The sequence below is a fragment of the Schistocerca gregaria genome, chromosome 7 (genome assembly GCF_023897955.1).
Source record: "Schistocerca gregaria isolate iqSchGreg1 chromosome 7, iqSchGreg1.2, whole genome shotgun sequence".
Classification (NCBI taxonomy): domain Eukaryota; kingdom Metazoa; phylum Arthropoda; class Insecta; order Orthoptera; family Acrididae; genus Schistocerca; species Schistocerca gregaria.
In genome coordinates, this window is record NC_064926.1 from 537,141,752 (window position 1) to 537,166,443 (window position 24,692).

The window sequence follows — 24,692 nt, forward strand, 5'->3', positions numbered from 1 at the left end:
CATCTGCGCACTAAAAAAAGAATGTTGTATAGGAGTTCATGACAATCCACTAAATAACTTTTGCGAGGACTTCCATAACAATGTCAAATTTCACGACAAGATTGTAATAATTCAACTATAAGCACAGGAAACGAGCAAAAGCAGGGGCCGCGCCATGTAAATTCCGCATCGCTAATTAGAACGAGAGAGATTATAAACAGAGCTTGACCTACCGGTACTGTGGACCAGTTAATGGAAGGCGTGACAGAGTACCGTTTCCGCCAAGCAAGTTAAGCATCAGGATCATTTACGAGCTACATTTCGTCATTGTTGCCTGAGTCGTCCACGCCGCGTATTCCAAGGTAAATGGCTGTCACTAATATTGTACTGTACTGTGCTGTGCTACTGATACAGCTTCGGAGGAGAGTTAAAAATTGTTTCTTATAATGTAATGACACTGAATTTTTCCCTCGCTAATCAGTAGAAGCTTTAGTGTTTAGAAAGAGGTACGAATGACAATATAAACCGGCACTCGAGATACTGCTGTAATTTGAGGACTCAAGGTTCCACCCCATTTAAATATATTATTTCAACCTCAAAATGCGTAATTAGCAAGTTAAATACCATACAGTAGGTTTCAAATAAATCTTCACATTACCATCCAAAAGTCATCTCTTTGTACAGGTATTTGTCTTTGTGATAATGCTAATACTCACCACATGCTTCATACAACTCTTCCTTACGCGACGAAGTCGTCAATTCCAAAACAAGGTCATCAAATTGTGCGAAGATAATTGAATTATTCAGTGCTAGTCACATACATTGTTAACTTCGACTATGGCCACAGATTTTTTTTTTTAATACCAAAGTAGGTCTATGTATCTCTGTTAATGGAATCCTGTCATACCATATTATATATCACCTATGAGCAACATTTGAACTGAGACGAAAAAACAGTTGTTTCATTTAGATATTCCATGTCGTTGATATGTTTTCGTTACTTTTCAACTGGAAGGATCGTTCTCAATAGTAAAAATGCTATTAAGACTTTCTCGAAAGTATAATAATAAGAGAACAATTACCGGTAGCAGTTCATTTCGTGAATCTGGCTTGCGAGATTCTTCCTGTTCCTTTTCCGACTGTTTGTTGCAGTTTTGTTTTAAAGTCCCATATTAACACGAGTGAGTACCCACGCGCGGTTCTCTCTCTCTCTCTCTCTCTCTCTCTCTCTCTGTGTGTGGGTGTGTGTGTTATGAAACAGTGTGTCACCTTGATTCAGCTTAAGTTACCGTATGTCTGATTGGTTTTTTATTATTATTACTAAGAAATCCCGCTGTTTATACCCTAGAGAGACGGATTAATGAAAAACATTTTTAGAAACGTTCATTGCATGGTCTTGTATTTCATCTCAATTCTACCATAATTCCTGGATTTTAATGGCAATTTCTAAACCCATTACGGTATGATAAATGATTATAAAAGAAATAATAATTTTCTTGTGACTACCATACAGTAACTCATAACACCAAACCACATTACACAACCACTATGACGTAACTTTAACGTAGCAATGTTGGTAGGGGTGTTGTGAACTACCTTTACAACCCGTCATAGATTTCGTGTGATGTACTTATTTTAAAGGCACTACTACATGAAGTGCAAAGGTCTGCAAGGAAACCTTACCTTAATACTCTGTTTATTCCGTTTCGGTGTATGTTATATGTACTGCGTTGCTCGTTGTTTTCTTATTCCGGAATGAGTGAAGAGACGAATTCTGGTCCACTAATGTGTTGCAGAATTAATTAAATCCTTCCTGCAGTAGGTGGGAAAGCGTCTGAGTTTTTATATAAACTTAGCCATGAAAGAAGAAATATTTACCACACGTTTAAAAAAAAAAAGTGAATTTGATTCCTATTTAGAAAAAGGCACCAAGGAAGACCAAGGAAATTAAAGACGAATAACTGTTACACTTGTCTTATCCAAAATAATTGAAAAGACAGAACAGTAAATTTTGCAGGAAAATGCAATACTTTGAATAATGCACGGGATAGGTTTAGAAAGGTTTGATCCACCAAACTGCACCATCTGAGTTTTTGGCATTTGTAAATAAGGCCCTAGATGAATAGAAGAAAGTTTGTGCTACTTTTCATGACTTTTCAAAAGCATTTGATTGTGTATACCCCAATATATTAGAAAATCTTCGATGTTATGGTATAAGGGAGCATTCAGACATCATAAAATCATTCATGGAAAATGGAGAAGTAGAAATGAAACATAAAAGTGAACAATACTACTACAACTGCATATTCAGATTTTGGATTTGTTAAAAATGGTGTGCATCAAGGATCAGTACTTGGCCCACTGCTTTTCTTTTTGTACAAAGCCTATATGATTTGCACAACATAGTGTGTGGAAACGGTGCCATGTATGCAGATGACACTTCATTTGCTGTATGTAGTGTTTTTACACATACCTTATAAGAGAAAGCTTTTCTAAATATACAAATGGAAATAATTATTTCAGCAAAAATAAGCTTCTTATAAACGTTAATAAAAGCACACATATGACCAATATAAGGAAAAGGACAGAATGCTACTCACCATAAAGATGGCACATCGAGTTGCAGACAAGCATAACCGAGAGACTGTTACACATTTAGCTTTCGGCCAAAGCCTTCTTCAGAAAAGGAAACACACATACACACTCTTTCACACTAGCAAGCACACCTACGTACACAAGACCAGCAGCTCAGACTGGAATGCATATATGGAAATACATGTAAACAAAACGTGTAAGTTGAACAAAGCTACTGTTAGTCTTGAGTGACATTGATATTGTAGAGATAGAAAGTCACAAATTACTGAGTGTGATGGTGGATAGGTAGAATTAGAGAAACGATATTTGTTATAAAGAGAGTTTAGTTTAGTTCTAACAACAATAATGTTGAGGGCAATAAACTCTCAAACACTAATAGCAATGTACTGTATACTAGTCCATTCACAAATATCATGTTATACTGATCTGTGGAAATGCAGCAAATGTGCACTCACAAAGAGTACTAAAGCTATAAATGAAAGCTGTAAGATGCACAGCAAAATTGTCTCCTAGAGATTACTACAGAAGTAAATTCAGAGAGTTAAACATATTAAGAAGATCTCACTATGCACATATATGAAATAATTGTGTGGATGCTGCATTGCTAAACAGATATCCATTATTATAGCACAAAAATGAAAATGATTATCATGTTGAGGAAATGGACTCAAATTAACTGACAAAGAGCCTGTAAAAATAGGAGGCTTTCCATACAACAGTTTGGCACACTATATAAAGATACCAGAGATGTCTGTTTTCAAAAGTAAAATGAAATGTTATGTGGTAAAACTAATCCAAACATTGTTAAAGAATACCTTGAAGCTAAAAGTTTAACTCATTTGTTCGTATGTACTGTTAACTGTGAAAATATGTAATTTTTTCAAGTCGCATAAAGTGACTTCTGTCTGTGATACACATACACACACACACATTGCTTATAAGCAGTTATTTTACGAGAAATAAGTATGTCTTCTATAGATGTATATCTGTACAACTCCTTGAAACATACTATAACTGTATTAGATTAGATTAGATTAGATTAATACTTGTTCCATAGATCATGAATACGACACTTCGTAATGATGTGGAACGTGTCAGGTTAATAAAAGATGTCTGTACAAGAAATTACATTACACAAAATATTGCATGACACTAATGATTAAGTTTTTTTTGTTTTTTTTTTTTTTTTACTTAGTTTATATCTAAAAATTCAGCCAATGAGTAGAAGGAGTTGTCATCTAGAAATTCTTTTAATTTATTTTTAAATGTTAGTTGGCTATCTGTCAGGCTTTTGATGCTGTTTGGTAGGTGCCCAAAGACTTTTGTGGCAGCATAATTTACCCCTTTCTGTGCCAAAGTCAGATTTAACCCTGCATAGTGATCATCCTTTCTCCTGGTGTTATAGGTATGCACACTGCTATTACTTTTGAATTGGGTTGGATTATTATCAACAAATTTCATAAGGGAATATATATACTGTGAGGTTACTGTGAGGATCCCTAGATCCTTAAATAGATGTCTGCAGGATGACCGTGGGTGGGCTCCAGCAATTATTCTGATTACACGTTTTTGTGCAATGAATACTTTTCTACTCAACGATGAACTACCCCAGAATATGATGCCATACGAAAGCAGTGAATGAAAGTAGGCATAGTAAGCTAATTTACTGAGATTCTTATCACCAAAATTTGCAATAACCCTAATAGCATACATAGCTGAACTCAGACGTTTTCAGCAGACCATCAATGTGTTGCTTCCAGTTTAACCTCTCATCAATGGACACACCTAAAAATTTTGAAAATTCTACCTTAGCTACAGACTTCTGTTCAAATTCTATATTTATTACTGGAGTTGTGCCATTTACTGTACGGAACTGTATATACTGTGTTTTATCAAAATTTAAAGAGAGTCCGTTTGCTGAGAACCGCTTAATAATTTTGTGAAAAACATCATTTACAATTACATCACTTAGTTCTTGGTTTTTGGATGTTATTACTATACTTGTATCATCAGCAAAAAGAACTAACTTTGCATCTTCATCAATGTGGAATGGTAAGTCATTAATGTATATCAAGAACAGTAAAGGACCTAAGACCGAACCCTGTGGGACCCCGTGCTTGATAGCACCCCAGTTTGAGGAATCAGCTGTTGTTTTAACATTACACGAACCACTTATTTCAACTTTCTGCATTCTTCCAGTTAAGTATGAATTAAACCATTTGTGCACTGCCCCACTCAAACCATAATGATTTAGCTTATCTAAAAGAATTCCATGATTTACACAATCAAAGGCCTTTGAGAAATCACAAAAAATACCAATGGGTGATGTCCGGTTATTCAGAGCATTTAATATTTGATCAGTGCTCCTATATATATATATCAGTGTTCCTAGATCCTAATATTAAGATAATCATTCATTTTATTGATTTAGTCATGTATGTAACTGTTTAATTTTTAAAGTTATAATTGTTTTATCTTCAAACACCATGTAAATATGTAAAATTGACATGTCCAACACCATCGTACAGAATGGCCCACAGACAAATGAAACCATTACTGTTATTACTATGATCAGAAAGGATTGGCAATTCCTAAAACCACATGTCAGTTCTGTTTCTGCATAAGCACAGAACAAGGATGTAAACTGCCAGCCATGTGAGAAGAAAGCGGGACTTGTTCACCCCCATTGCTTTCACCTCATGGACAGTCAAAATTCTCTCTCTTCTTCTTCTTCTTCTTCTTCTTCTTCTTCTCTCTCTCTCTCTCTCTCTCTCTCTTCCTCTCTTCCCCCCCCCCCCCCCCCCCCACACACACTCATGGCTGGCTGCCACATTATAGTGTCCCTACTATGCTATACAATAGTGTTTACCAAAGTATTTTCAGTTTAAGTCAACTACTGAAAATACAATTTTATAAATTAGTAGGTACTGTAAAGTAATCCACTGGAGTCATAGAATGTCTGATTGACATGTAATTCTGGACAGGCAACTAGCATAACGTTTGCCCATATCAGTATGATGTTCTTGCACCCTATTCAGGAGAGGCTCATTGTTGTTCACATAAAGTTGTGACAAACAAATTAGATTCATATTTGACTTTCCATATGCTATCAATCGAAAACAGTACAAAAATATTACCACCTGAATATTAATGCCTTAACTACTGATATCTACACTTCTCTCATCAAAGGATAGGTAACAACTACTGCATTGATATTTACATGACAGACCTGCAATTGATATAAAATAATGTCATTCCGTCTTTCGGCAGTTCACCAGCTATACAGTTGATTTGAATGTTGGCAAGTAGTGTTTGTACTTGTATCATTTGAAAAAAATATTATCGCATAAACAATTTCTAAAATATGATAACACTAAATTGATTTTGTCATATAGCAGATGCTGGCAGAAAAATGGGCTAACATTATCCCAGTTGATGGTCCTCGTTTATATTTCAATCTGCATCATTTTCGTGTATACCTACTTGGAAAATTTCTAACATCACACGGTTGATATGGGTCTCTTGCTGTGTCTGGTGCTCAACTTACATGCGTACCATTCTTTTGAAGGTGTCGCTGAACTCTTTGTGGCGAGCATATAATGGAAAGTATACTTTTCAGATGAGGCTCAACCATGTTACATGCCAGAGCCATCACAAAAATCAGTCCTATCATTACTTCTACCTTTGAATGAGCCAAATGTGGCACATTAGAGTTCACACAACAAGCAGTTCCAACTAACATGAAGAAAATGGCCAAACACAATGTTGTTCGATCTCGTTTGGTGACTTCACGAATAAGCTCTGCACATTTGTCCGAGACTGTCCACAACACCTTCTGTCATGTTACAAAGCAGAGCTGGTCAAACAGCACTCCGTGATCCTTCTGGCCACTCTGCTGCCTAGCACTCCAAACACAGCACAGCAGCAAGTGGGGCTGAGGGCAAAATGGAAGAGGTAAAGGAAGGCTGCAGCCAGACGCCTCTAGAGTGAAGCAGTCAGCTGGCAAGCAGTCTGCTGACAGTACTAATTGCGTTAAATTAGATTTACATTTTGCATTAGGAATACTGTGGTATGTGTGTACTTGTCTAAAACAGGTAAGGTGATGAAGCCACATCACTGAATGCCAAATGGAAATTGCTTTTGTGTTTGTATCATTTGAAGGTCATTCTTAAAATGCCAACACACTATTATGACCTAGAAAAGCACATATTGGAACGTCATTACAACACCAGCCACAAAGATGATATGCACTTGTCTTCTGCCAAATGACAATAAAAGCTGGCTGAACTAAAGGTGGTAATTAATGGGAGTATAAGTGGTCAGTTTGTGAAGATTTTAATTTTATTTATCCAGAATTATTGTGTGGAATTCACTGATTAATTTGTTGTATGAATTATTAAATTTAATTCAAACTGATAGATAAAAAATCTACTCAGTAATCAGCAGCAGGAGAACCTTTTGGAGGCACTTGCTCTTTCTTCTGACAGAAGAGTTGATGAGGAAGAAAGAGGGTGAAGGACCAGAGAAGTTTAGGCTGTTGGCACAGCGTGGGCGGGAGCAAAGGCTGCAGAATGCCCATAGAAGAGTCGCACCACACTTCATCTGAAATGCCCGGTAACTTAGCCTTGGTAAACACGAGCAAAGACTGCAGAACCTGAGCATCCTTGTTCAAAGCCTGTAGGTTGGTGAGGTGGGATCAATTGATGATACTTTAAATGACATTGCTCCGCAAGAGGAAATCAGCAGGGATGTTCTCTGTGCCTTTGATGTAGCGTACGTCCATAGTAAATTGAGAGACCAGGTCAAAGTGGTGGAAACTTCGTGGGAGGGGGAGGATCCTCTGGCGGGTTGCAGAAGGCATCTTCCAGTAGTTTGTGATCAGTAAGAATGAAGAAAGGACGGCCCTCGATGTCAGTGCGGAAGTGTTTGATGGCCTCATACACTGCCAGAAGCTCTCTATCAAAAGCAGAATATTTCTACTGTTTTTTGGAGAAGAAATGAAGTGGTGAGACTGTGTCGCCATTGCTCTGTTGTAATACTGACCCGACCGCGATGTCACTGGCGTTCGTAGTGATGAACAAATTGGCAGACGGATCAGGTTGGACGGGTATGACTGCATGAGCTAAACTTGTTTTAAGAGGACTGACAGCCTCTAGCATGGGTTCAGTCCAACAGACTGGTTTAACGCCCAAAATTTGTTTGTCAGAGATTGAGTCCATCAGTGGGGCCTACACAGCGGCGGCAGAAGGTAGATGATGGAAGTAGTAATTTATAGTACCTAGGAAACTTTTGAGTTCTTTGTACATAGCTAGGGGTGGCAATGATGTGATAGCCTGCACGTGGGATTTGGGAGGCTGTATTCCGTCTGCAGAGACAGTGTAACCTAGAAATATCACAGAAGACTGATGCAATTGTAATTTTCCTTTGATGACCTCTGCACTCTTGGATGCCAAAGTCTGGAGGACCTGGGATAAATTATCTTTGTAGTCTTCAGTCGATTTGCTGAAAATGAGTATGTCATTCAGGTATGCGAAGCAGAACTCAAATCGTAAGAGTCAATGAAACGTTGCCACATTTGTGCCGCATTCTTTAATACGGGTGGTATGATGTTGTACTGGAACAAACCGAGTGGCGTGATGATCTCAGTCTTTGGAATGTCTTCCGGCACTACGGGAATCTGGTGATAAGCACGTTTGCAGTCAATCACAATGAAAATTGTGGCGCCTAATAACATATGAGTGAAATCATTTCTGTTTGGCACGGGGTAATTGTCCATGACAATGCAAGGATTTAAATGTCTGTAATCACCACACATTCGAAAAGAATAGTTGTGCTTGGTGACGAGGTGAATTGATGAAGACTAATTGCTGTCCAATGGTCGTAGAATGCCTGCCTCCAGAAATTTGTTAATTTGCTGCCAGGCCACGCGCTGTTTAATGGGGTTGAGGCGTCTAACCTTGTGTCTAATAGGAGAGCCAGCAGTGGTAATTATCTTGTGTGTCATTCCATCAGTGACGGAAGAGACTGAGAACTGCACACGAGGCTGAGTAATGTTCTGACTTAGAGTTTTGGGATGAGTGGGGCGCAATGAGGCATAGACGTTAGCACAAATGGGAAAAGGCAGTGTGAAAGTCACATGTCTATTACATGAGCATGGTGTGCGTTTGTTTGTAGAGGTCGGCTGCAAACACAGCACAGAGTGATGTGGGTCACGCAGCGACTGTCTGTTGTTAACTTTGCCTTTGGTAACCGGTGTGGGCAAGAGAGGCACTGACGTTGCGCAAGAGGCACTGGCATTTTGCGAGGGACAGTGATGTCTGCCGAGTTGCTCGGCTGGTGTGCGGAAGAGGGAGAATGTTTATTAACAAGCGGGGCGGCTGCCTGCATAGTGGGTGTGGTCATGCTGTGCAAGCGACTGTTATTAGAGACACTGTTTGAAACATGAGGCACTGCACGTAGTGGGCATTTGGGCAATGCATGAGTCACTGAATGCAAATTGTCATGCACAGTGAATGTTTTTGAACTAACCTGATGAGTGTTTGAGCTGATTCTTGGCGACGAAGTTTAATCCGGTGAAGAAACTGCGGATTACAGTTGCAACAGTGAGGTGTGGGCCACAGTGAGCTCGTTGTAAGTGTGAGGAATGCATTGTTTCAGCTTGTCATTCTCCCGATGGAGGTGCACCACTGAGTCATATTCTGAAAGTAGGTTAGTGATGCAGGTCACAATCATACCTGCCAGAGCAAAACACTCGAGAACTAAATCCCATGTTGCGGCGGAAATGGAACGAGGAGTATGAGTGCCAGAGCATGGTATCTGAGTGTTAGATGGGTGGTGTAACACTAAACACTGGACTATGTTTGGGGAGAGCTTGTAATGGGACAAAAAATCCATACCAAGAATTGGTTCATCGATGTCAGCAATGTAGATGGTCCACAGGAAATGGAGAGATAGGGATACGTGTACCATCACTTTCACAGAACTGACAGATTGTAACATTGATGCATTGACTTTGTCGGTGAAATTCAGTAGGAGCCAATGATCGAGGTATGATTGACACATCAGTGCCAGTATCAATTAGGTAGACAAATTGCGATGAAATGTCTGTCACGTATAAATGACCGCTCGGCTGAGGGGACGATTGGACGGAGTGCAGTATTAGGGGATGGCTGTGAAGTTCCCCGGAGGACTTGGCATCATTTAGTCCCTGCAGCTGGCATTTGGTTGTTGGCATGGTAACCTGCACTTCTTGGCCTCTGCTCCAAAAATCTTGTGGTACCTACAGTATGGATGAGCCGGATGTGGCCGTGACTGTGATAGTGGGGGAGGCTTGTCCTCCTTGATCTGTTCTGGTAAGTTAACAGGGATGTATGGAGCGTGGGTGAGTATTGAGTGCTTGGAAAGAGGAGAGAGTGAATGAGTACTGCCTGATGGCGTAGAAGGCGTAGAAGTGGAACAAGCCCTACCCCTGCCTGCAGGTGGCCGGTAAACAGGATGTGTAGTCTCACACAGCGATGGGGCATGAGCTGGGTGTTTCTGATGCAGGAGTGCATACAGCTAATCTGTGATGCATAGCAAGAACCGGTAGATTAGAAAGAGTGCGGCAGTAGGTGTATCTGTAGGTCGGTAGGTAACTTGGCAGACCATACCGCCTACAGAGTGACATCTGGCGTCGTGTGTTCACTCACGAGTAACCTGAGGCAGTGCCAAAGTTGTGACAGAGTGCAGTCCCCCAGGTGCTCCTCGTACAGAATCTTGATTATCAATTCAATCAATTCATGTGGTGAGCAGGCAAGTTGGTCCAATATCGTTTTCTTGGTGAACTCGTACTTCGGTGGTGGTGGAGGCGAAAGTAGGAGATCCCAAAATAAATCCAAGTGGTCGTGAAGGTGTGTGACCAAACATAGGAACTTGGAGTTGTCATCAGTCACTTAATGGAGCTCGAAGAGGTGCTTCACCAGTGTGAACCATGAAACTGGATTGTCCTCTTATGGGGGAGGTAGCTTGGGTAGGCGGCCTGGAGGTGGAGATGAAGGTGGCTTCAGCATGTCTTGGAAGGCCTGCGGTCCTGCTACACAAGAGTTCATCCTGGGATCTGGCATCACCGGAGTGGAAATGTTACTAGCACACACGTTTAGAACAATGGCTAGTTGTAATGTCTCTGAAGACGCCCGAAAACACAATGCGGCAGGCACGGTCAGTACCGTGGGAGCGAACAGGCGAGGGGTGCGTAATGAGGGCCCGAAAAGTGGACTGGAAATTTCAGAAATAGCACTGACGTTGTCCAACTCAGAAATGACATGGAAGGGCGGCGCAGCTGACGCTGACGTTACTAAGGGAGGACGAACAGTTGTATGGTAGGAATCGAGGCCCCCATGTGTGATGGGGAGAGGAGGTAGGAGGGTGGGGTGGCCTGGAGCTTAAAGTGGCAACAAGGAGAGTTTTTCACACACACTGGCCACACACCCTTCATGGTAGGACCATAAAACACTGGTGAAAGCTGTTGGCGGTTGCACTGTTATAGTACAACATTGCTGGGTGGAGAGGCTATGTTGGGTGCACTCGTACCCACGTGGTGACGAAACTGGGCCGCCGATCCGGTGGTTTGTTGTGGCGACTGGCTGCATAAAAATGTCTGTTATCAATTTTACTGATTTGTGAGGAAGGCGAAGCCGGCGTAGCTTCGTAATAGTTGACTGCATGTGCATTTTCCACAAATGGTGGTGTTGCACATGGCACTACTGTAACTGACATCATGACACATAGAGGATCAAAGCATGTGTGCGAATTTCGGTCCCTTTGAACTTCGTATGAGTGATTGATCGTCACACTATTTAGTAGATCATCCACTTCACTTTTCACTTGTTGTTGTGCGTAATCCGGTGAAATAAAGTCTGAGTCCATTGTTTGAGGTAACTGCATAACACTCGGTCATTGTGGAGTTGCTAAAGCAGAGGATCGTAGATCATTGTCTGTTAGCTGTGAAATAACCAATGGCGGAAGTTTATGTTGGCCTGGTCGTAAGAGCTGGGCCTCAAAATCTTCGTGAAGAATGTTCGTTGATGTAGCCGTGGCACCCTATGTGAAAGCTGTTGATTCTATACGACTGGTGCGGAAGACGTAGAACTTTTTTGTCTGGGGTCACCTATATGGGATTCTGGATATGGATCATAATATACTTAAGAAACCGTTCCCAAGTTTTCTATTTACACATATATTTTATCATAGAGACTGATACACATGAACACTGCACGAAGTACAAAGGCAGAGTGAATTAAACATGGCGGCTTGTCAGAGCAGTTAATATTCCAACGATTGTAATTTGTGTGGTCAATGTGACCTATCGATGCCACAACATATTCATTTCTTACTCTTTCAGGATCGCAGCCTGCTACGACTTCCTGAATTTTCATACCATATTGCACAATTCCACAAACATCATCACTATTAAAACTGTTTTTTACCATTTCAGCCACACCACAAAGTAAATCTGAAATTCATCAGCGATGATTTTCTGTGGACTTGCCATGGCTGTTTACGTGACAAAATGGCCGTATGTCATTCACCAGCCACAGCTCGACAGACAATGTCAAGATACCACATTATCAAAATACATGAATACAGCTCTACTATGATAGGAATTTAATTCCGCAAGACATATTTGAGTTATAAATTAGATTACAATAATATCACAACAATAAAATAGATACAAGTATATAATGAAATTAAATATAATGGTTGCTGTTGGAGTCATTGAACTGAGCTGCAGTTCAAGTTAACACTATGCTGTTACTAGAGAAGAATTCTTCAATACTGTAGAAGGGTTGCTCTTTTAGCTTACACAAAATAGTAGTTTTAAATTGCTCCCATGGTAAAGACTGAATGTCATTATGTAGAGCATTAAACAGTTTTAGGGCCTCCATTGGGAAGCTGTTGTCTTTGCTAATCGACACCTTGGCATGTCGATACTGTCTTTATTGTGAGTGCTATAATTGTGAACTTCATTTCACTTTCTGTAGATATCATGGTTCCTCTTTATGTGGAAGAGGCAGTTCAATATATACTGGCTGTAAACAGTCAGATCTCCTAACCTGGTGAAAACTGGTTTACAGTGGTCTGTTTTTTTGCTTGAAGTAATGATCCTCATTGCTTTCTTTTGCAGTAAAAGTACATTCTTGCAGCCTGCAGAATGGCCCCAAAACAACAGCTCATAACTGATGTGGCTGTGGAACATTGCGTAGTACACAATTAGCAGGTACTGTTCTTGTACTATACTTTTCTGTTTCCTCAAGAGGTACAGGACCCGTGAAAGTTTGGAACATTCATGTTTGGTGTGCTGTTGCCAGGTTAATTTGGTATCAATGAGAAAGCTCAGAAGTTTAACATCTGCTGTGTTACCCAGTGCTCCAGTGTTGCTGGGGCTGCATATCGTCCTCTGAGTTTTTTCTTCATTAATTTTCATTTTGTTCATGATAAACTAGCCCTTAGCTTTGCTGAACAAGACTTCTGCTTGTTGCAATGCTTGTACAACATTCTCTCCTTTTGAGAACAAGGTTGTATCATCCGCAAACTGCAAGGTGTGCCCATTGGAACCTATGTCATTTACAAAGATAAGGAACAGCAGCAGCCCTATATTACTGATCCCTGTGGCACACCATGCTGTAGCTTCTTCTCACCTGAATCAGCTCCTTGCACAGAGACAATCTGTCATCTGTAGGATTCAAGAGTTTGCAGGGCAGGTCCCCCTATACACTATGTTTTTAGCTTTCTGAACAGGGCCTTATGTCATATGCAGTCAAATGCCTTACCAAGGTCACAGAATACTAGTGTTATAGACTCTTTGTCTTCAAAATCCTGACTTATGTTTGTAACTAAGTCAAGTACAGCTGTTGTTGTTGACCCAGGCGCGCTGCCAAGATTACGTAAGCTGGTCGGCGAGTTGCGTCAGCCGCCTTTGTGGCGTGACATGCTGTTGCCTCCTTGAGCCCCCCGGTTCTAGATGTACCCTTGTCCGGTTAATGGCTGACGCTACAGATCAGTTTGCAAATAAACAATTTATTTATGAAAATATACAGTACAGTCACCAACAAACTTTACATATTCACACACACCTTTTCCTTTAACCCAAATAAATACAGATTCGTTTACAGATATTTTCCTCCTGTTATGAGTATATAATGACAAAGAAGAAGGAGAAACATATGCTGATTTACCAAAATCCTTATTAGCCAATTCAGAAATATGGTAGGTGCGAAAAGCAATAATGTCTCTGTTAACAAAACTTTCAAGTCCAGGAACATTTGGTACTCCTGTACCACCACGAACAACGGCAACGGTAAACCATCCGTTACCATGACCAAATGAATCATTTATATCTAAACTAAAATTAAGTCTGCAACTGACGAAAACAGCAGGACCATCCAGCAGCGCTTGTGCAGCGACAGACTTAACTGGAATACGATTCTTCTTGTCTCCAGCTGTTGTAGCAAATTCGATGTTCTCGATGATCTTGTAGACTGTTTGTTTACAACCGCGGCGATATCTTCTGACCCGCCCTTCCAAAAGCCCTATAGCGCATCATAAGAGAGACTATTTCCTTCAAAGTAACTTAATAGTTGTTCTTTCATTATTGACTCCATCGCCTTCGCTAGTACTGGTATTGTAGATATGGTCCTGTAGTTTGACGCATCATGTGGACTGCCATTTTTATAAACAGGCACTGTGCATGCTACTTTCAGGAAGTCTGGAAATTCCCTTGCACGGAGGCTTTTATTTATTACTACTGTTAATGGCTGTGCAATTTCACTGATTATAGTTTTTAACATAGTACAAGACATGCCATAATATCAGGGCTCCCTGAATATTTGTAGCTTTTTATAATTTTTATTATTTCTTTTGGATACACTCTCTTCCACATTACCATGCTGCATTTATTCTCAAATTTCACAGCAGCTGCAGGATCTATTCCAAAGTCAGGAATTTCATTTACTGTGTTTTCCACTATTTTAATAAAACAGTCATTGAACTCATCTGGACTGCAAGAATTAGAGCAAGAGGTGGGGTTTTTCCTGTGCTCATTAGGCAGATCCCATGCTGCTTTACAAGGATTGTGAGCTTCTTCAATAAATCTGGCATTGCTTTCCTTGTTTGCGTTTTCTACTTCCTTTCTGTAGATCCTTCTCATCTGTAAATTACAGTCTATCCTTAATATCTATACCTTTAGCAGCTTTTACCTTGTAATTTAGTATTTGGACAATACATTTTATTTTGGCTAGTCTAGGAGTATACCACCTCTTTAATTTGTTAGGTTTTTTGTCTACATTTTGATTTAGCATTTGAATATCTCTTGGGTTTTAATGGGAAAGGTTAATCAAATTTCACTTTAAGGGTCTGGAACATGTGATTGAAAGCAGAATTTGGTGGCAATTCATCAATTGTTTGGCGCCAATCTGTAGAAGACACTGTAGATTTGAAATCATGTAAGCTTGTCTTTGTAATAACTCTATTTCTGAATACATAATTTGAATGCCAGCTGGGAATTTGTTGTGTACTTGCTGAGTTTGTCCATAACTTCATGATTACTACATGGTGATGTGCTAGTATAGGGTCCACCACACTTTCTTTGCAGTCCCAACTATTTAGGTTTGTCACAATTGTGTGAAGACAGATAGCTCCTCTTGTTGGTAGAGAGTTTCCTATGAATAGCCCATAGCTGCTTAATAAGTTCATGAAAGCTCTCTCTTTATCATTACCTTCTCTAGTATGAATGTTGAAGTCTCCACATAAAGCAATTTTTGTCCCTAAGTGCACTAGATGACAGAGACAGCTTTCCAACTGGTTGAGGAAATTTTCAAAGTTTCCATCTGGCAACCAGCACACAGAAACAACAATTAAGTTGGAATCTGACAGTCCCAAAGCAGCTAATTCTAGGTCCAGATCTACACAAAATTTACTTACACCAATATTATTGGCACTGAGTGTACTATTTACATACACAGCCACACCACTATGGATAGTAGTTTCTCTACACCAGGCTGTTCCAGCTCGTCGGCTCCGTTGTGAGCCGCGGAGCGCTCCTTGCTCCAGGGAGCCGTGTCGCTCACTGTGACCATTCAAGTGGTCCAGCAAGCCGGCACGGCTGGCTGAGGCAGGCGGCAAGGCAAGCGTTTTGATGTTCCAGCTGCGTCTTACAAGATCGACAACCTCATACTCTTAGGTGCTAAGACGTGGTGACATGTTACACCAGGAAATATGATGTTCAGAAAATAAATAAGAAACAACTATTGTACAAGAAATTGCATACTATATTTATTGGGCCTCTGTAGCTTGAAATTTTCATTACAAGATCAGAAATATCAGGCGTCAAAGTGTTCCAGTGTTAATGCGGAGGATGGCCTTCATTGTTGCATTCTGAAGAAACGATCGTTCCTTACTTTTTAATCTTTTCATTGCTGAGAAAAGCTGCTCACAACACCATGTAGATCCAAACACGCACATGATATGAGCGGCATTGTTGTGAAGCTTGGGAAATGTTTTTTGCTGTAATGAATGATACCATCATGTTGTAGTACCTCTCATTCAACAAAGTTGAATTTAGCAAATCAATAATCTCAAATGGAAGTGACGATGACAGGTCATCAGGGGAAACTGAAAGAGGAGTGTTGAACACCTTAAGTTCCATTTCCAAACTAGTGAGGTCTCGGAATCGTGATCAAACGATGCGATGAGCTGCTTTAACTTTGCTTGGTAATCGCCGAAAGTAGTACCCTCAGGTAGTTTTGAAGAAGCAAGACGATTATTCAGATGCATAGTTATGTCAGCTAGGAACTCCAGGTGTGATATCCATTTTATATCTTTCAGACAACGCATTTGTTCCCCTTTCATTTCGAGAAAAGGGGATATTTCCTCACGAATGGCAAAGAAAACATCAAGAAATTTCCCCCAACTCAGCCAACGAACTGTACTGTGGTAAGGTATATCCCCATACACCGCTTCCATATCTTTCAGGAATCATTTGAATTGGTGATGATTCATACCGTGACGCCACAAAAATTTCACACACTTCACGACATCTTTCATTACGCCACCTAGCTCTACTGTTTCAGCACACAGTGCCTCTTGGTGAATAAACCAATAAAGAGTCAAAATGTCTTTCCCAAATTCATCTCTGAGTTTATTTTTCAAACGAGAAGCAAAACCTTGGTGACACCCAATCATTTGTGGTGCACCGTCTGTCACTACACAATGGAGCTTATCCCACTGCAAATTCATATTGTCCACTGATCCACAAACAGCTTAAAAAATGTCATGTCCTGTTGTGGTGTAATTGAGTGGTACCACAGCCAAGAGTTCTTCAGTTACTTACAGTTCCATGTCAACACCACGCACAAAGACTGCAAGCTGAGCACAGTTCGATATGTTGGTGCTTTCGTCAGGTGCTAGTGAAAATGCAACAAAGGTCTCCACTTTTTTCCTGAGCTGTGTCTCTAAATCCGATGCCATGTCTAGGATTCAACAAGACATTGTTTGCTGCGACAGGCAAACCCCTTCAATTGCCTGCACCTCCCTTGGAAACAAACATTCTGCAACTGCTGCCATGCACGATTTTACGAATGGTCTCACCGAAAACAGCTTGCCACTCATCCCAATGGTGTGAGTGACCCTGTAGCTTGCTCGAATTGCAGATTCAGTAGTGTTTTCTCCACTCTCATTCACCTGAAAATTATAAACGCATTACAGAACATCAACTATATGCATGTTTGGTACCCTCCATATTACGAAAGCTTTTTTAAACTTAGGTTTCCTGGTATGTCGTTCTTAAGCCTGGCTACCAGTTCTCTGCGTGCAACGCCTTCTACCTGTGCACTGCATGAAGACGTGTATAATGTTGTTGTATATTATAGCTCTTCCCAGAATTAAATACTTTATGACATACAAGACACTGCGGATGACCATCCCTCTCAATGAATAGAAAGGTATCATCCTCCAATAGAGGTACAGGGCTCCCGCCCCTAGTCATAGCTGTCATCGAACATGGATTATTGTGTCAGTTGTGGCTGCATGGGGCCAGGGGGCAGTGAGTTCGCTTTCCCACTCCACGCGGGCTCCGAGCTGCCGCAGTGAGCACTCCAGAGCGCCCCAACTCCCTGGAGCTTGGTTGGAACAGCCTGCTCTACACCATGCGTTCACCATTTCTAAATATTCAATGTTTCTATAGTATTCTGTTTCTGGTTGGGATAGCCGGTGCTCACATATACATAATACATCAGGTCTCACTTCGTCAACAGTGATAATGTATCAAGTTTTGTTCTGAGGCACTGCACATTTACACTCGCTATAACTAAGACAGCATTTTCTTCAATGATATCATTTCCTTTTTCACTGGAATGTTCTTGGTCTTGGTAGTTTATCGCACTGGTGCACTGGGGATCCTCTGGAATAAAAAAAACATTTTATCACAATGTTCTTCGGCCATATACTGTTCTCCATTATTTTATCTTTTAGGTAGAAATCAACGCCAATTTTGAAGCAATTATTTATTCCCTTTGTTTCCAATTTTTCAAATGTAAAATTGTTGTAATTGGGGAAAGTGTTCTGTAAGAAGTTAGTTACAGTTTCAGCTGTGGTGCCACCTCTTAGTTCGCTTAGGTGTAACCATAAAGCATTCCTTTTTCATCGCCAGTACCTATTATGGCTTTATTTCTGTTTTTAGTAATGTCATTCACAAACGTTTGTATAGTGGGCTTCAAACACTGTTACCATATTTTCCATTTCTTAGCACAGTCTTGTAAGATGTTTTGTTTTCTTTTCTTGTGTCTTCAGTGGTTTTGGCCAGTTCATTTTCTTGTTTTGCTACAGTCAAATTTCTTCTGCCTCCTCGCTTGTTTTTCACTCCTTGCCAGTCTGTACTGATGCTTTCCAAAGAGTTTCCATCCATCAGATTGTTTATGTCTGTATTTGGTTTGTTTCTAATGTGGGGTTGAGTTTCACTGACACACTCATTTTTTACATTTGTACTAGATGCCATTCTAGCAATGTTTGGGTCTTCAACATTATTTCTCATTGGAAAATTACCACTTGATGAATTTGCAGGCTCTTTGCTGTGTGGTGTGCAATTTCCAGTCATTGAATAATCAGTGTTCCTTGATGGCATGGTGACTAATGAACTGTACATGAAGTTTTTGGCAGATGGTTTCATCACCATTATCCAAAGTGACGCTGATTTCAATAAAATGTGGCTCGTGCTTGATGGAGCTCAACTCAATCAAAGCAGGTGAGTGCTTGGTGTCCTGGAGGAGGACTTTGGGGACAGCTGGCCTTGATTGGTCACCATATTCTCCAGATCTGAACATGTGCAACTCTTTTTTGTGGGGTTGTATTAAAGACAAGCTTAGCTGAAAACAGCCATTCAGGAGGTCATCGACACTATCTGTATTCCGACACTTCAGCGGGTCATCCAGAACTTCACTATTATTTTGTGCCACATCATTGCCAATGATGGCAGGCTCTAAAATGGCTCTAAGCACTGTGGGACTTAACATCTGAGGTCATCAGTCCCCTAGACTTAGAACTACTTAAACATAACAAACTAAGCGCATCACACACATCCATACCCGAGGCAGGATTTGAACCTGCGACCATAGCAGCAGCGCGGTTCCGGACTGAAGTGTGTAGAACCGTTTGGCCACTGCGGCCGGCTGGATGGCAGCCATATTGAGCATGTCGTAACCAGAATCTGAATATCTGTAGTGATGTTTACATGTTGAATAAAGTGTACACATGCTGTAGTTTGTAACTAATTTTTGTTTTCTTCATATAGTTCAGTAATTGTCACCCTGTATAAGCACCACACAAGAAAGGAGGGACCACAGAATATGCTGAAAGTCAGATAGCCAAACTGACAATAAAGGATTATATCTTATCCAGTTACTTCAGTAGATCTAAACATAAAGGTGGTGGAGTTTCCATACATATTAAAACAGGAAAGCCCCTAAAGACTGCAAACAGTAAAGGACCGAAATTACCCATAGCTAGAGAAAAAGACTGAAATTACTGGTGTAGTGACTGATGACTTTAGATTGTTATGTGTGTACAGACCACCAAGTGGCAAAATTAGCATCTTTCTGAAAAAAACTGCCAACTTAATAAGAATGAATGCTCAGAAAAATATTGTTATATGGGGATACTTCAATACTGATATGGGAAAAGAATCAAAAACAATATAAGATTTTGAAGAATTGTTAATACACTACAATATGGAGGCAACAATATTTGCACCAACAAGAGTGACTTCTCAAAGTCACACAGTTACTGACTTCATCATTACTAATATTAATAGGTATAACTATGAGTCAGATGTAGTCCAAACAGAAGTATCTGATCATCATGGACAGCTGATCTGCTTCTGCAGAAGTAAGCATATAATATCAGAACCAATACAAACAACCAAGGAAATCAGTGAACAAAATATTAACATCTTTAGCATATTATTAAGCAGGGACACCTGGAATGAAACCCTACAGTTTCAGAATGTAAACAAAAAGTATCATTCACCAATCAAACACCATTTTAATGTAGATTCCCCAAAGTAAAGAGACAAGGAAAGCTACAGGATCAGACAAAGTAGATTACCAGTGAAATAATAACATTGTGCAGGAAGCTGCAGGATTAGAGACAGAGGGCTGAAGCTCAAAATTGTAAATTGCTTATTTATTTATTTATTTATTTTGATCCAACATCAACTGATTACAAAAAAGGTTTTTTTTGTTCCAGTCTTCTGGATAAGTCAGAGCCTTACTTACTAGGGTTACATATTATTGGCTGGCACTTTTATCTACACAACTTTTTCTAAATTTAGTTGAGAGAACAGAGTTACATATATGGACTATACATAAAAAAAAATTGTTATTGCCATACTTAAATTAAGGAATCTACAGTTTGTAACACAGTATTTATATCTGACATTCAAATATTTACAGTTTGTGACACAGTATCAGATCTGAGATTACATATATTTTTAGATAGATGGTCTTCCATCATAGAAGTGTACTAAATCTAGAAACTCATCTATTGAATATATTGGATTGTTTACGAGCCATTATCTTAATTTCATTTTTAGTTTTGTAATGGGCAATTTGGAGATATTAGGATGGAAGAAATTAAGTAGTTTTATGCCTGCATAGTGAGGGCTTTTCTCATAAAGTGTTGTTCTATGAGAGATGATGTGGGGTCCCTCTCTACCTCTAGTGTTGTGATCGTGTACGTCTTTATTAAGTGTTTTGTTGCTGTTTACTGCCATAATGATCATCTTCAGCACATACAGGTTATGAACAGTTAGTATTTTAAATTCTTTAAACAAATTTCTGCAGGACTACCTGGTACATTTCTTTCCCATAATTCTAAGTGCCTTCTTTTGTAAGGTAAGTACACTTTTCATATTACCTTTACTGCTGGATCCCCATACCTCTATCCCATAACTTAGATGGGATTCAAATAGTGCAAAATATATTTGCCTCAGCGTGGTGATGTTACAAAAAGGTGTCAGTTTTCTTAGGACATATATGGTAGTACATAGCTTGCTGTGAAAGAAGCATAGAAAAATAATAAAATAGACAACAGCAAGAGCAATGAATACCACCACAATGAACTAGGCAGCTTGCAATGCAATTAATAGTGAAAGAAAGAAAAATGCTGGATCGAACAACGAAACAGATATCAAATCAATGAAAATAGACAACACAGTGGTTATAGATTGTAGGGAAATAGCTAACATACTCAATGGTGACTATGTAAATGTGGTAGGCAACTTAAAACTGGAAAAAAAAGAGTTATTAAGCTAACCATGTTCTTGAAACACCAGTCACAGAAGATGAACTGAGGAATACTATACAAAATCTGAAGTCCAATAAATTGGCTGGTAATGATCAAATATTGAATCATATAATAAAGCAAGTATGTGAGCAAGTAATCTCACCATTGATCTCGTTCAGAGATGCAATTTTTCTAGAAAAACTGAAGATAAGCAGGGTAGTGCCAGTGTACAAGAAAGGGGATAAGGATGACCCCAACAACTAGAGGCTAGTTTCACTGATATCACATTTCTCAATAATCCTGTAAATGCTTACATACACACACCAACAAAAGTTTTGCATCACATTGGTTCTGAGAGTTCCGGAACATGTACAGAAAACTGGAATAGAGATCAACATAAATATTATTTCCGCCCTTTTTATTGCTTATGAAAACCACACATTGCATGTTGTACCACCATACAGCAAAACCTTCAGGGGTGGTTGTCCAGACTGCTGTATGCATTGGTACCTCTAGAACCAAGTAACCTGTCCTCTTGCATTGATGCATGCCTGTATTCATCGTGGCATACTATCCACAAGTTCATTAAGGCATTGTTGGTCTAGATTGTCCCATTCCTCAATGGCAATTTGGTATAGATCCCTCAAAAAGGTTGGTGGTTCTTGACATCCATAAACAGCCCATTTCAATCTATCCCAGGCATGTTCAATAGGGTTCATGTCCATAGAACATGCTGGCCACTCTAGTGGAGTGATGTTATGCTGAAGGAGGTCATTTAAAAGATGTGCACAATGGGGACACAAATTGTCGTCCATGAAGACAAATACCTTGCCAATATGCTGCTAATATGGTTGCACTATCATTCAGAGGATGGCCTCCACATATTGTACAGCCATTACGGCACCTTCCATGACCACCAGCGGCATACGTTGTCCCCGCATAATGCCACCCCAAAACATCAGGGAACCTCCAGCTTGCTACCTTCACTGGACAGTGTGTTGAAGGCACTCAGTCTGACCAGTCCGCTTCCAACACATCTCTGTTGATTGTCTGGTTGAAGGCATATGCGATACTGATCAGTGAAGAGAACGTGATGGCAATCCTGAGTAATCCATTCGGCTTGTTGTTGGGCCAGTCTTTACCGTATTGCATGGTGTCGTGGTTGCAAAGATGGACCTAGCCATGGATGTCAGGAGTGATGTTGTGCATCATGCAGCCTATTGCGCATAGTTTTAGTCATAACGCAACGTCCTGTGGCTGCAGAAAAAGCATTATTCAACATGGTGGTGTTGCTGTCAGGGTGCCGCTGAGCCATAATCCGTAGGTAGCAGTCATCCACCACAGTAGTAGCCCTTGGTCAGCCTGAGCGAAACATGTCATCGACAGTTCCTGTCTCTCTGGTTCTCCTCCATGTCTGAACAGCATTGCTTTGGTTCACTCCAAGATGCCTGGACACTTCCCTTGTAGATAGCCCTTCCTGGCACAAAGTAACAATGCGGACACGATTGAACTGCAGTATTCACCATCTAGGCATGTTTGAACTGCGGACAATACGAGCCGTGTACCTCCTTCCTGGTGGAATGACTGGAACTGAACGGCTGTCAGACCCCCTCCATCTAATAGGTGCTGCTCATGCATGGTCATTTACATCTTTTTTAGTGACATCTCTGAACAGTCAAAAGGATTGTGTCCATGATAAATATCCACAACCAATGTCTATCTTCAGGAGTTGTGGGAACCGGGGTGAAGCAAAACTTTTTTTGGTGTGTGTATAATAGATTAGTTGATTATCTGGACAAATGCAACATTCTTATACCATCACAGAATGGTTTCAGAAAGAGTAAATCTACAGAACCAGTGACTGACAGTCTGACAGGCTATAATATAAAATATACAGTCCTTAGATGAAAAACAAGTTGTATCTGCAATGTTTCTGGGTCTCTCTCAAGCATTTGACACCACTGACCATGATATAATGATAAGAAAATTGGAAAACTATGGTATTTGAGTGCAAGCAGGTGAGTGGATAGAATCATACTTATTCAACAGGTAACAATATGTACCTGTAGGGAGTGCAAGCACGACTCACGCCTCGTCCTCACAGCTTTACTTCTGCCAGTACCTCGTCTCCTACCTTCCAAACTTAACAGAAACTCTCCTACGAATCATGCAGAACTAGCACTCCTGAAAGAAAGGATATTGCGGAGACATGGCTTAGCAACAGCCTGGGGGATATTTCCAGAATGTGAGGATGGGGCATGAGTCGTGCTTGGGTAGCTCAGTTGGTAGAGCACTTTCCCGTGAAAGGCAAAGGCCCCGAGTTCTAGTCTCGGTCTGGCACACAATTTTAATCTGCCAGGAAGTTTCATATCAGCGCACACTCCGCTGCAGAGTGAAAATCTAATTCTGGAAACATCCCCCAGGCTGTGGCTAAGCCATGTCTACGCAATATCCTTTCTTTCAGGAGTGCTAGTTCTGCATGGTTCGTAAGAGAGCTTCTGTTAAGTTTGGAAGGTAGGAGACGAGGTACTGGCTGAAGTAAAGCTGTGAGGACGTGGCGTGAGTTATGCTTGGGTAGCTCAGTTGGTAGAGCACTTGCCCGTGAAAGGCAAAGGTCCCAAGTTCGAGTCTGAGTCCGGCACACAGTTTTAATCTGCCAAGAAGTTTCACCACAGTCCTGAAAAATGGAATTTTTGTAAACCTAAAAAAAGACTATGTATGCAGTTATCAGAAATGAAGAGAAGGCTGTGCATTTGGGTTTAGAAGTGATGAAATGAGACTGGAAGAAGTAGAATCCGCTAGATACTTAGGTATTACTGTGGATAATGAGCTGAAATAGAAGCAATATATTAATTCTGTCTGTAAGCATTTCAGCTCCAACATGTTCATAATGAGGCACCTATCACAGTATGCAAACAGCTTCTGTGCACAGTATATCATGGACTCTTCAAACCATACGTTCAGTGAGGCAAGATAGTGTGGGGAAACCAAACAAATTTAAGAAATAAGAAGGGTGTTCACATTACACACACACACACACAAAAGGAATGAGGATCATATTAAAAAGAAGACTTCTGAAACATGCAGAAACTGCTTTAAAAGACTAGGCATCTTAATTTTACATCCTTGTATATAAATAAAATTATAACACATAGCTAGTGTACACGACCACAACACATGGAGGAAGAATGACATATGAAGCATACCCTAATGATAAAAAATGCTTGAAAAAAGACTGCAGTACTCATGTATCAAGTTACTTAGAAGTTTGCCTAAAATCTGCATGTTAATGTACATGACACTAAGTT

The 24,692-nt window shown here is 40.3% G+C and overlaps 1 protein-coding gene across 1 annotated transcript in view; it reads left to right on the forward strand.

The window, feature by feature from the left end:
- The first annotated feature begins 301 nt into the window (after positions 1–301).
- Positions 302–24,692, forward strand: part of LOC126282067 (uncharacterized) — a 100,836-nt gene continuing 76,445 nt past the window's right edge. The window contains exon 1 of the mRNA XM_049981512.1: positions 302–341. The gene's annotated coding sequence lies outside the window, so the exon portion shown is untranslated. The remainder of the gene's footprint in view (positions 342–24,692) is intronic.